Source organism: Pseudorca crassidens, chromosome 8 (genome assembly GCF_039906515.1).
Source record: "Pseudorca crassidens isolate mPseCra1 chromosome 8, mPseCra1.hap1, whole genome shotgun sequence".
In the NCBI taxonomy this organism is placed as follows: Eukaryota; Metazoa; Chordata; class Mammalia; order Artiodactyla; family Delphinidae; genus Pseudorca; species Pseudorca crassidens.
The window spans coordinates 21814337-21828871 of NC_090303.1; the positions used below are offsets into that span (position 1 = coordinate 21814337).

Below are 14535 nucleotides of genomic sequence, written 5' to 3' on the forward strand. Positions count from 1 at the left end.
GTTGCAAATAGGTTACTTGGGCTTGTTCTCTCCTTTCTTTTCCTCAGAACAACTCTGAAAGGGAAACTACTCTGTTTTTTGTTTGTATTTTTTTTGGATGCACGTTTTAAAAAGAGCTTTATTGAAGTGCAATTGACAAAATAATACATGTATTTAAAGTATGTAATGTAATAAGTTTTTACATATGTAAAAGTCTGCAAAACCATCTCCTCAATCAAGATAATGAACATATCCATCACTCCTAAGTTTCCCTGTGCCCCTTTGTAATCTTTCCCTCATGCCCCACCCGGCCTATCACCTCTACAACCCCCCCGACCCCCACCAATCCTTCAATAATTACTAATCTACTTTGTGTCACTTTGGATTAGTTGCATTTTCTAAGATTTTAATAAATGGAGTCATACAAAATATACAATACGTAGTCTTTTAAAAAATATCTAGGTTATTTCAGCATAATTATTATGAGGTTCATTCATATTGTAGCATGTATCAGGTGGTTTCCTCACACAGATGCTGATCCGTACTTTGCTGAACAGTCATGGGCACCCTGTGTACCACTGTTTGCTCTGGAACTTTCTCTTGTTAACTCTAGCAGCCCTGGTCTCCTCCACGTGGTGAGTCTGTTGGGCTCTGCCTACGATACCCATCCCTGCCCTGCAGCCTGGAAACACTCTCAAGGTAATAGGCTATGGCAATCATTGAGCTCACCTGGTTTGTTTCCCATCTCTAGTCTTCTAGTTCTGTTTTTTCTTTCAATCAAGGTAGTTAAGATGCTACACCTCCTCTGGAGATCCACTGCAATTCTGAACTTAAGAGACCAGTCAAATCTGAACTGATGAATGTTGTGAATACACTGGCTCAATTCATCATATACATTTTCTTTGTTGAATCCAAGCACACAAATCAGGAAACAACTCTCTTCTCTAGGACAGTTTTCTCCTTTGTTAGTATCATATGATGTTCCCAGCTGCTGAAAAGGTGCTTTGTACCATTCAATCTTTGTGTCACGTGCTTTTGTGTGATACAAATTCTCCTGTGAATTCTTGTCTCTCCCCTTTAATCTGAGCCATAATCTTATCTATCTACATCTTCACTGGATCCTTCCCAAAAGACAGCAGCATATTCAATGACTTCCTCTAAAGTTTCTTTTTCCTTCCACTTCTCTTGCTGTATTTTCAGTATCATCACAACCCACTTCTCAGTAAACTGCTTAAAATCTCTCTCATTCCAACTAGTAATCCCTGTATTAGAAGCTTCTCTTTTCCCCCAATCTTCATCATTAAGGGGTTCAACTTTATCAATTTTAATCTGTTCATCTTTTTGTGCCTTACCACATTTAGCAGGTCAGGATTTCAAGGTATCTACAACCAATAGTTTTTGTATAGTACAGAACTTCTTTTTCTAGTAATTCAAATAAACATAGAGGAAAGAACTGGTAATCCTGAATATTGGTTGTTCTATTATTTTTTACACATTTTAATAGCAATAGTAAAGCATCAACAATAGTAAGGGTTTCCCAAATATCTAAGATCTTTTACCTCCTCAATCATGAGTTTCTTGCTTACGGAAGGAGAAGCCAAATCTACCCATTTCCTTCTGCAGCAGAGGAGACAATGCACAGTACTATTGTTACTAACAAAATGAACACACAAGTGATTTTAGCTTAGGGACAATACTCACAAGCAAGACAGTTTGTAAAGTTCCATTTAAGTTGCTGGAAAATAGCTTTATCTTGCGAATAAGAAATTTACTGAAAGCTCTGTACTTTGGGTTGAATCTGTGGAGATTCTAATTCTTATTTGTAAAGTTTATAAATTCCTTCCTACAAAAATCTTGTAACAGAGATTGGAACTTGGGGCTGCAGAAACCTTGTTCCTTATTTAATCCCCTTTACCAATGAAAATCAGACAATATTTTTTTGACCAAGAAATGGGAAATGACTAACCTATCCCCCTGTGGCTTGGCTTCCTTTAAGTGAGAGAAAAGTTTCTTCTCAGGACATGTTTTTAAACTCTAGCATTTGCTCTCAAAATCTGCCATGTCCAAATCTACTCAAGTATATAAATATCCAAGTTTGACTGACTGAGTGATTTCCAAATACCTGGTTGATAAGCATTACTCATTATTTAACCCAAAATGCACCTGATCTAATCAGCTCTAGCCATGGACAAAGATAGGGCTCTAAGGAGTAATTGGCAGAATTTCTGTTCCTTGTTTAAAAATAGCCTTGTTTAAAAATAAGCCTCTTGGCTAAGGTGAGCTTCTTCCTGCCCCCCACCCCACCACTCCCCACTCCAAACCTTGTAACAGACTTTGTTTACTTACATTCTGAGGGATAATTCTGGTGCTGTCTTATTAGGAACAGGTTAAATTTCAGTGCATCACAGCTGGAGGATTCCCTCTTTTACATTATAAACACTACTGACCACCCACTATGGGAAGCATCATGCTAAGTATTTTAGGGAGGTTCAAAACATGTAAAAAGACACGGTAATGCCCTCAAAAAGCTTACCAGCTGGCTAGGAAAATAAATTATACACTTTTGAAAAAGGATTTAAATAACTACTCTGAAATCTTATTTATTTATTTATTTTTATTTTTTTTGTGTGTGGTATGCCGGCCTCTCACTGCTGTGGCCTCTCCCGTTGCGGAGCACAGGCTCTGGATGTGCAGGTCCAGCGGCCATGGCTCACGGGCACAGCCGCTCCGCGGCACATGGGATCCTCCCGGACTGGGACACGAACCTGTGTCTCCTGCATCGGCAGGCAGACTCCCAACCACTGCGCCACCAGGGAAGCCCCTGAAGTCTTAGTTTTAATGCACGTTTTTCACAAACAAAAGCTCTAACACCACACACAATCCCGTAAAACCAAATATTTTAATGTCAACATTTTTTATCTGTTCTTCCCTTGACAAAAGTGCAACCCAGGACATCTTAGCAACAAATTTTTACAAGCAAATATTTTTGAGCTAGTTATAATGCTGCCCATCATTATATTTTCTCTCAATTATTTGGAATAATGAAAAAGTCAACAGTACACTAGGTTTTGAGCAAGTATGCAATTAATCAGTTTTGCCCAAGAAATATCCTTTTATGTCTAATCACATCCTCTGTATTTTTTGTCTCAGATATTGTAGTTTTCATTTCTAGAAATTCAATTTTGGTCTTTTTTATATCTTCCATGTCTTACTTAACTTTATCCCAACATGTGGAATTCAGTTATAATAACTATTTTATTTTTCTTCTCTGCTAATTCTAACATCTGTTTCTTTTCTGTATAGGTTTCGATTGATATTCACTTCATCTTGGGTCATGATTTCTTGCCTATTTGCATGTCTGATAATCTTTGATTGGATGCCAGACATGGTGAATTTTATTTTGTTGGGTTCCAGGCATTTTTGTATTTCTATAAATCTCAAGCTTTGTGCAGTTAAAGTACTTGGAAACAATTTCAACTTTTCATCTCTTGTTTTATGATTTGTTAGGCAGTTCTGGAGGAATGCGCAGTCTAGGACTCTTTCCAACTACTAAGTGCTCTACCCAGTGCTCCATGAGTTATGGTATTTTCCAGTCTGGCAGGTGGGATAGGCGTTTTTCCTGGACTTGTGTGAGCATTAGGTTCTATTCCTTCTGGTACTTTATAAACTCTAGCTATCAATCTCTGTGGACTCTCCTTATGGTTTCCTCAATTCAAGGAGTCTGCTGGGCTCTACATTAGTCCCTTCTCCATGTACTACAGCCTGAAGACTCTCTTGAGGGAGTAAGCAGGGACTCATTTTGCTTGCTTCCCAGCTCTTAGTGATCACTTTCTTTCATTGCCTGATGTACAGTATCTTAGAAACTGTTTTTTCATGTATTTTGTCTATTTAAAAATTTTTGTTGTTGTTGGTTTAAGTAGAAGGGTAATTCAGTCCTTTTTATTCTACTTCTAGCCTAGAAGCCCTCACTGTTTCTATCTTTCTCTCTTTCTCCCTCTTCCCATCTTTTTTCCCCTCCCTACATCATGCTCTCTGTAATTTCTTGTTAGGAAATAATTAAAGACTCAAAAGAAGTTGTAAAAATAGTACAAAGAGGTCCTGTGCACCCATTACCCAGTTTCTCCAATGTTGACATCTTATAATAACCATCGTGCATTATCAAAAATAGGTAATTGTTTGGCATACAATTAATTAGACTACAGAGCTTACTCAGGCTTCACCATTTTTTACATGCACTCACTCTTTTACACGTTTTTGTGTGTACTTTTATGAGATTTTATCACATGTATAGATTCACATAACCATCATTATAATCAAGATACAGAACTGTTTTATCATCACAAAGAAAGTTCTATGTGATATCTCTTTATAGTTTTATCTTCCCTCTCTTAACTTTTTGCAACAACTTGTGTGTTCTCCATATCCATAATAATGTCACTTCAAGAACATTAGATAAATGTAATCATACAGTATGCAATATTTTGAGACTGGCTATTTTCACTCAGCATAATGCCCCTAACTTCTATCCAAGTTGTGGGCATTAATAGACTGTTCTTTTTCACTGTTGAATACTACTCCACCGTATGGACATACCACAGTTTGTGTAACCATTTACTGGCAGAAGTATATTTTAGTCATTTCCATTTTTTGGCTATTATAAATAAAGCTATGAATACTTATGTACAGGTTTTTATGTGAACACTAAGTTTCATTTCTCCAAGATAAATGCCCAGGAATGTAATTGTTGGGTCATATGGTACTTTCTTTTTAACAAAATACCAGGCTGAATTCAGGAGTGGCTATATTATTTTCCATGCCCAATACCAATGCAGAAGAGATCCAATCTCTCCACATCCTTGCCAGCATTTGATATTATCAGTATTTCTTATTTTAGCCATTCTAATAGGTATGTAGTAGCATCTCATTCTGGTTCTAATTTGTACCATACCAATGGCTAGTGATGTTGAACAGGTTTTTGTGTTTTTACTTGGCATCTTATACCTTCTATGGCTGTACTGTTTCTTAAATTTTACATGATTACACTTTTAGGTGCACAAATCTTTTTTCTTCATTACTGGGAAGAGTTTCTTCAGGGTAAGATTTGGCTGTGGTTCAGTGTTTCGAATATGACCAAAATAAACATGAAAACAAAAACTAAAAAAACCCCAAAAAACCCAGGCATTACAAACAGAATTCACATGCTCTAAGACTGGGGTCTGTACTTTGATCTCTAGTCTAGGAATCAGCAAACTATGGCCCACAGGCCAAATCTGGCCTGACGCCTGTTTTTATGGCCTAAGAGCTAAGAATGGCTTCTACGCTTTTTTTTTTTTTTTTTTGCGGTACGCAGGCCTCTCACTGTTGTGGCCTCTCTCATTGCGGAGCACAGGCTCCGGATGCGCAGGCTCAGCGGCCATGGCTCACAGGCCTAGCTGCTCCGCGGCATGTGGGACCTTCCTGGACCGGGGTACGAACCCGTGTCCCCTGCACTGGCAGGCGGACCCTCAACCACTGCGCCACCAGGGAAGCCCGACTTCTACACTTTTAAAGGGTTATAAAAAAAAAAAAAAAAGAGAGTAAACAACAGAAACCGTATGTAGCCTGCAAAGTCTAACATTTACAATCTGTCCTTAACAGATAAAGTTTTCAGGTGAATGGGAACAAAACCTGATCTTCCTTTTTTTTTGGGAAACGTTAACAAACAAAGCTGATGTCTACTTATTACACTCTCCCAGGATCTTACACTTTAACAAAATGGAGAAACAAAAACACCATAAAAGCACAAACGATCTGAAGGCAGATCCTACATTAACTACCTGTCAAAGTATTTTTAAGTAGACAGCCATAAACCTACAGCATTCTTCATCCTGTTACCAAATTTCTTCCATGTCATCCGGAAGCACATCTACATGACTGACAAATCCATATGCTGTAAACTTGGAGAAAACCAAAACTTAAATGTGTTCTAAAAATAAGTTATTTCTATGAGTCATATCAAAAGACTAGATTTTTTCGCCCATTTGGAGAGAAAATACTGTCTCTAGCTCTTAAAATGGCATCCTGTGGGCTTGGTCCCATTTCAACATCTTTTCCAACAAATGAACCCATTTTCCATTATAAATCACAATACCATTAAATGTATGTCTCCAGCCTACAAACAAGCTGAGAACTCTCTTCTGACTTGGTAGTTTATTTTGATACCAAATGAACTTATTTTTATTATGCTTTACATTTCCAGTTTGACTAAAATAAAGTGAACCCAGTAATACCACTTTCCCTACCATGCAGACAATGACAAACAACAATCATTTGGCTGACAACATACTTTATCTCTAATCATCTAAATTGTACCACATGCATTTTTGGTCTTAAAAATGGCTTGATATACAATGGTGAGGTTTCATATCTAAGTTGATGAACCCAGTCTAAAACTTAACAGAGAAGTCAACTTATTCCCAGAAATACCTTATCTAAGGTATTCACCACCTATCCAATTTGCCATATATGGGTAGAGCACGAAACTCAGAATCAAGGATCTCATAAGGATTAGAGAATGCATCCCAAAGAATACACACTGTGCACAACTCTTTAGTAGGTAAATGTTTTACCTTAAGAGAGTTCCAGGCTTTCTTTTGACCTCAGAATAGTACATATTTGTAAATCACTTTAAGAATTATACAACACACACTGACAACTAACTGATGAACAATTGACAGGAAGGCACTGGAACTCATCAAAAAAGATACCCTACATCCAAAGACAAAGGAGAAGCCAAAATGAGACAGTAGGAGGGGTGCAATCACAATAAAATCAAATCCCATAACTTCTGGGTGGGTGACTCAGAAACTGGAGAACACTTATACCACATAAGTCCACCCACTGGAGTGAAGGTTCTGAGCTCCACGTCAGGCTTCCCAACCTGGGGGTCTGGCAACAGGAGGAGGAATTCCTAGAGAATCAGACTTTGAAGGCTAGTGGGATTTGACTGCAGGAGTTCGACAGGACTGAGGTAAACAGAGACTCCACTCTTGGAGGGCACACACAAAGTAGTGTGCGCATCGGGACCCAGGGGAAGGAGCAGTGACCCCAGGGGAGACTGAACCAGACCTACCTGTTAGTGTTGGAGGCTCTCCTGCAGAGGCGGGGGTGGCTGTGTCTCACCGTGAAGACAAGGACACTGGCGGCAGAAGTTCTGGGAAGTACTCCTTGGCATGAGCCCTCCCAGAGTTCGCCATTAGCCCCATCAAAGAGCCCGGGTAGGCTCCAGTGTTGGGTGGCCTCAGGCCAAACAACCAACAGGGAGGGAACCCAGCCCCACCCATCAGCAGACAAGTGGACTAAAATTTTACTGAGCTCTGCCCACCAGAGCAACACCCAGCTCTACCCGCCACCGGTCCCTCCCATCAAAAAACTTGCACAATCCTCTTAGATAGCCTCATCCACAGGAGGGCAGACAGCAGAAGCAAGAAAAACTACAATCCTGCAGCCTGTGGAACAAAAACCACATTCACAGAAAGATAGACAAGATGAAAAGGCAGAGGGCTATGTACCAGATGAAGGAACAAGATAAAACCCCAGAAAAACAACTAAATGAAGTGGAGACAGGCAACCTTCCAGAAAAAGAATTCAGAATAATGACAGTGAAGATGATCCAGGACCTCAGAAAATGAATGGAGGCAAAGATCGAGAAGATGCAAGAAATGTTTAACAAAGACCTAGAAGCATTAAAGAACAAACAAACAGAGATGAACAATACAATAACTGAAATGAAAACTACACTAGAAGGAAGCAATAGCAGAATAACTGAGGCAGAAGAAAGGATAACTGACCTGGAAGACAGAATTGTGGAATTCACTGCTGCAGAACAAAATAAAGAAAAAGAATGCAAAGAAATGAAGACAGCCTAAGAGACCTCTTAAACACAACAACATTCGCATTTTAGGGGTCCCAGAAGAAGAGAGAGAGAAAGGACCTGAGAAATATTTGAAGAGATTATAGTCAAAAACTTGCCTGACATGGAAAAGGAAATAGCCACCCAAGTCCAGGAAACACAGAGAGTCCCATACAGGAAAACGCAAGGAGAAACACTCCGAGACACATAGTAATCAAATTGGCAAAAATTAAAGACAAAGAAAAATTACTGAAAGCAGCAAGGGAAAAACGACAAATAACATACAAGGGAACTCCCATAAGGTTAACAGCTGATTTCTCAGCAGAAACTCTACAAGCCAGAAGGCAGTGGCATGATATACTTAAAGTGATGAAAGGGAAGAACCTACAACCGAGATTGCTCTACCAGGCAAGGATCTCATTCAGATTCGATGGAGAAATCAAAGCTTTACAGGCAAGCAAAAGCTAAGAGAATTCAGCACCACCAAACTAGCTCCACAACAAATGCTAAAGGAACTTCTCTAAGTGGGAAACACAAGAGAAGAAAAGGACCTACAAAAACTAACCCCAAACAATTAAGAAAATGGTAATAGGAACATACATATCGATAAGTACCTTAAATGTGAATGGATTAAATGCTCCAACCAAAAGACACAGGCTTGCTGAATGGATACAAAAACAAGACCCATATATATGCTGCCTACAAGAGACCCACTTCAGACCTAGGGACATATACAGACTGAAAATGAGGGGATGGAAAAAGATATTTCATGCAAATGGAAATCAAAAGAAAGCTGGAGTAGAAATTCTCATAGCAGATAAAATAAACTTTAAAATAAAGAATGTCACAAGAGACAAGGAAGGATACTACATAATGATCGAGAGATCAATCCAAAAAGAAGATATAACAATTATAAATATATATGCACCCAACATAGGAGCACCTCAATACATAAGGCAACTGCTAACAGCTATAAAAGAGGAAATTGACAGTAACACAATAATGGTGGGGGACTTTAACACCTCACTTACACCAATGGACAGATCATCCAAACAGAAAATTAACAAGGAAACACAAGCTTTAAATGACACAATAGACCAGATAGATTTAACTGATGTTTATAGGACATTCCATCCAAAACCAGCAGATTACACTTTCTTCTCAAGTGCACATGGAACATTCTCCAGGATAGATCACATCTTGGGTCACAAATCAAGCCTCAGTAAATTTAACAGAATTGAAATCCTATCAAGCATCTTTTCTGACAACAATGCTATGAGATTAGAGATCAATTACAGGGAAAAAAATGTAAAAAACACAAACACATGAAGGCTAAACAATACATTACTAAATAACCAAGAGATAACAGAAGAAATCAAAGAGGAAATCAAAAAATACCTAGAGACAAATGACAGTGAAAACATGACAATCCAAAACCTATGGGATGCAGCAAAAGCAGTTCTAAGAGGGAAGTTTATAGCAATACAAGCCTACCTCAAAAAACAACAAATATCTCAAATAAACAATTTAACCTTACACCTAAGGGAACTAGAGAAAGAAGAACAAACAAAACCCAAAGTTAGCAGAAGGAAAGAAATCATAAAGATCAGAGCAGAAATAAATGAAATAGAAACAGAGAAAACAATAGCAAACATCAATAAAACTAATAAAAGCTGGTTCTTTGAGAAGATAAACAAAATTGATAAACCATTAGCCAGACTCATCAAGAACACGAGAGACAGGACTCAAATCAATAAAATTAGAAATGAAAAAGGAGAAGTTACAACAGGCACCACAGAAATGCAAAGCATCCTAAGAGATTACTACAAGCAACTCTATGCCAATAAAATGGACAACCTGGAAGAAACGGACAAATTCTTAGAGAGGTATAACCTTCCAAGACTGAACCAGGAAGAAATAGAAAATATGAACAAACCAATCACAAGTAATGAAATTGAAACTGTCATTAATAATCTTCCAACAAACAAAAGTCCAGGACCAGATGGCTTCACAGGTGAATTCTATCAAACATTTAAGAAGAGCTAACACCTGTCCTTCTCAAACTCTTCCAATAAGTTACAGAAGAAGGAACACTCCCAAACTCATTCTATGAGGCCACCATTACCCTGACACCAAAACCAGACAAAGATATTACAAAAAAAGAAAATTACAGGCCAATATCACTCATGAATATAGATGCAAAAATCCTCAACAAAATACTAGTAAACAGAATCCAACAGCACATTAAAAGGATCGTACACCATGATCAAGTGGGATTTATCCCAGGGATGCAAGAATTCTTCAATATATGCAAATTAATCAATGTGATATACCATAATAACAAAGTGAAGAATAAAAACCATATGATCATCTCAATAGATGCAGAAAAAGTTTTTGACAAAATTCAACACCCATTTATGATAAAAACTCTCCAGAAAGTGGGCATAGAGGGAACTTACCTCAACATAATAAAGGCCATATATGACAAACCCACAGGAAACATCATTCTCAATGGTGAGAAACTGAAAGCCTTTACTCTAAGATCAGGAACAAGACAAGGACGTCCACTCTCACCACTATCATTCAACATAGTTTTGGAAGTCCTAGCCATGGCAATCAGAGAAAAAAAAGAAATAAAAGGAATACAAATTGGAAAAGAAGAAGTAAAACTGTCATTGTTTGCAGATGACATGATACTATACATAGAGAATCCTAAAGATGCCACCAGAAAATTACTAGAGCTAATCAATGAATTTGGTAAAGTTGCAGGATACAAAATTAATGCACAGAAATCTCTTCCATTCCTATACACTAATGATGAAAAATATGAAAGAGAAATTAAGGAAACACTCCCATTTACTATTGCAACAAAAAGAAGAAAATACCTAGGAATAAACCTACCTAGGCAGACAAAAAACCTGTATGCAGAAAACTATAAGACACTGATGAAAGAAATTAAAGATGATACTAACAGATGGAGAGATATACCATGTTCTTGGATTAGAAGAATCAACATTGTGAAAATGACTATCCTACCCAAAGCAATCTACAGATTCAATGCAATCCCTATCAAATTACCAATGGCATTTTTTATGGAACTAAAACAAAAAATCTTAAAATTTGTACAGAGACACAAAAGACCCCGAATAGCCAAAGTAGTCGTGAGGGAAAAAAACGGAACTGGAGGAATCAGGCTCCCTGACTTCAGACTCTACTACAAAGCTACAGTAATTAAGACTGGCACAAAAACAGAAACACAGATCTATGGAACAAGATAGAAAACCCAGAGATAAACCCACGCACCTATGGTCAACTAATCTATGACAAAGGAGGCAAGAATACACAATGGAGAAAAGACAGTCTCTTCAATAAGTGGTGCTGGGAAAACTGGACAGCTACATGTGAAAGAATGAAATTAGAACACTCCCTAACACCATACACAAAAATAAACTCAAAATGGATTAGATACCTAAATGTAAGACCAGACACTATAAATACTCTTAGAGGAAAACACAGGAAGAACACTCTCTGACATAAATCAGAGCAAGATCTTTTTTGATCCACCTCCTAGAGTAATGGAAATAAAACCAAAAATGAACAAATGGGATCTAATGAAACTTCAAAGCTTTTGCAAAGCAAAGGAAACTACAAACAAGACAAAATGACAACCCTCTGAATGGGAGAAAATATTTGCCAACGAATCAATGGAGAAAGGATTAATCTCCAAAATATATAAACAGCTCATGCAGCTCAATATTAAAATAACAAACAACCCAGTCCAAAAATGGGCAGAAGACCTAAGTAGACATTTCTCCAAAGAAGACATACAGATGGCCAAGAAGCACATGAAAAGATGCTCAACATCACTAATTATTAGAGAAACTCAAATCTAAACTACAATGAGGTATCACCTCACACCAGTTAGAATGGGCATCATCAGAAAATCTACAAACAACAAATGCTGGAGAGGGTGTGGAGAAAAGGGAACCCTCTTGCACTGTTGGTGGGAATGTAAATTGATACAGCCACTATGGAGAACAGTATGGAGGTTCCTTAAAAAACTACAAATAGAACTACCATATGACCCAGCAATCCCACTACTGGGCATATACCCAGAGAAAACCGCAATTCAAAAAGACACATGCACCCCAATGTTCATTGCAGCACTATTTACAATAGCCAGGTCATGGAAGTAACCTAAATGCCCATCGACAGATAAATGGATAAAGAAGATATGGTACATATATACAGTGGAATATTACTCAGCCATAAAAAGGAACGAAATTGGGTCATTTGTAGGGACCTGGATGAACCTAGAGACTGTCACACAGAGTGAAGTAAGTCAGAAAGAGAAAAACAAATATCGTATATTAACGCATATATGTGGAACCTAGAAAAATGGTACAGATGAACCGGTGTGCAGGGCAGAAACTGAGACACAGATGTAGAGAACAAACGTATGGACACCAAGGGGGGAAAGCGGTGCAGGGGTGGGGGTGGTAATGTGATGAATTGGGCGATTGGGATTGACATGTGTATACTGATGTCTATAAAATTGGAGAATCTGCTGTATAAAAAAATAAAATAAAATTCAAAAAAAAAGAATTACACAATACACAGTTATTTACCAGTGACGGCAACAACAAGGGAAATCATGGAGCAGGAATTTAAATAAAATTACAGGTTTGACACATCAAACCCTGTGGGAAGCCTGAGCCCCAAGAACTAAAGTTTATTGGCATGGTTTCTTGCAGAAATCATGTTACAGATACAATCCAGACCTCTTAGCAGTGAGAGTATTTCTGTTTCTATGCCTCATAGGCTCTGTATGGTGGCCCAAAAGAGCTGAGCTCAGCTGCCTATAATAACAACTGACACATAAAGTTGCTCATTACTTCCAAATTTGGGTTTCAGATTGGAAATCTCCATAGGAAAAGCAAACTGCTTTAATTTTCTAGGCCTCAAATTATTCCACTTGATATCCACTTGATAAATAAGGTCTGTGGACTTTTGGGCACCAGTTTTGGAATCAAAATGAAACAAAAGTTTCTCTAAACTCAATAACTTGTTCATACAGCTCTCTCCACAGGAGACTGTTGTGTTTATCTGAAGTCCCTCTGTACGATTACTTTAACGGATTTAATCTACTATCAGAGACAACCTGGGGCCCAACCTCATCGTACATCATGTGCTACTCTCCAAAAGAAATCTGCTGATCAGTACCCAGATTCTTGGACTGTGGGCAGGAAATAAACTTTGCTCTAAAATTTGGTCCTTCCTGGTTTAGGAAATAGGGGCTAGAGTATAAGATATAGTAACAAATAACAGAAAAATAATTAAATGGCCTAAGAAGCTTCATAATAACCAATGAGGTAAGCATGCATCTTCCTCATAGCATCCATTTACAAGCATAATTTAAAATTTTATAATTTTTTTATATAATAAAAATTTATAAAGAGTAAAACGAAAAATGCTAACCATTATCTGACTAGCAATTAATAATCTTTTTGCTGGTGGAGGGTCTTGCTTCAGTGTTGATGGCTGCTGACTGATTAGGCTGGTGGCTGCTGGAGGCTGGAGTGGATACGGCCATTTCCTAAAATAAGACAACAACGAAGTTTGGTGTATTGACTGACTCTTCCTTTCGTTGTTTCTCTGTAGCATGCAATACTGTTTGATAGCATTTTACCCACAGTAGAACTTCTTTCAAAATTGGAGCCAATCCTCTCAAATCTTGCTGCTGCTTTATCAACTAAATGTGTGTAATATTCTAAATCCTTTGTTATAATTTCAACAATCTGCTAGCATCTTCACCGGGACTAGATTCCATCTCAAGAAACCACTTTCTTTGCTCATCCATAAGAAGCAATTCTTTATCCATTAAAGTTTCATCATGAAATTGCAGCAATTCAGTCACATCTTCCAGCTCCACTTATAATTCTAGTTCTCTTGCTATTTCCACCACATCTGCAGTTACTTCCTCCAAAGTCATGACTTCCTTCAAAGTCATCCATGAGGGTTGGACTCAACTTCTTCTAAATTCCTGTTAATGTTGCTATTTTGACCTCTTCCCATAAATCACAAATGTTCTAGTGGCATCTAGAATGGTGAATCCTTTCCAGAAGGTTTTCAGCTCACTTTACTCAGATCCATCAGAGGAATCACTATCTATGGCAGCTAGAGCCTTACAAAATGTGTTTCTTAAATAATAAGACTTGAAAGTCAAATTTACTCCAGATCTGTGGGCTGCAGGATGGATGTTGTGTTAGCAGGCATGAAAACATTAATATCATTATACATCTCTATCAGAGCTCTTGGGTGGCTAGATGCATTGTCAGTGCACAGTAATATTTGGAAAGGAATCTTTTTTTTCGTTTTTTTTTTTTTTTTTTTTTTTTTCCTGAGCAGTAGGTAGCAACAGTGGGCTTAAAATATTCACTAAACCATGTTGTAAACGGATGTGCTGTCACCCAGGCTTTGTTGTTCCGTTTATAGAGCACAGGCAGAGTAGATTGAGCGTAATTCTGAAGGTGTGTAGGATTTTCAGTATGGTAAATGAACACTGGCTTCAACTTTAAGTCACCAGCTGCATTAGCCCTTAAGCAGAGTCATTCAGTCCTTTGAAGCTGTGAAGCCAGGCACTGACTTCTCTTCTCTAGCTATGA

The 14535-nt window shown here is 38.0% G+C and overlaps 1 protein-coding gene across 6 annotated transcripts in view; it reads right to left on the reverse strand.

Annotated features, from left to right (window-relative positions):
• The window catches only part of FAM185A (family with sequence similarity 185 member A), a 150383-nt gene that overhangs the window by 84497 nt on the left and 51351 nt on the right, over positions 1 to 14535 (reverse strand). The window contains exon 8 of one of the 6 annotated variants that reach the window (XR_010945400.1): positions 13349 to 13466. The exons of the other annotated variants lie outside the window; for them this stretch is intronic. The gene's annotated coding sequence lies outside the window, so the exon portion shown is untranslated. The remainder of the gene's footprint in view (positions 1 to 13348; positions 13467 to 14535) is intronic. 6 annotated transcript variants of the gene reach the window in all.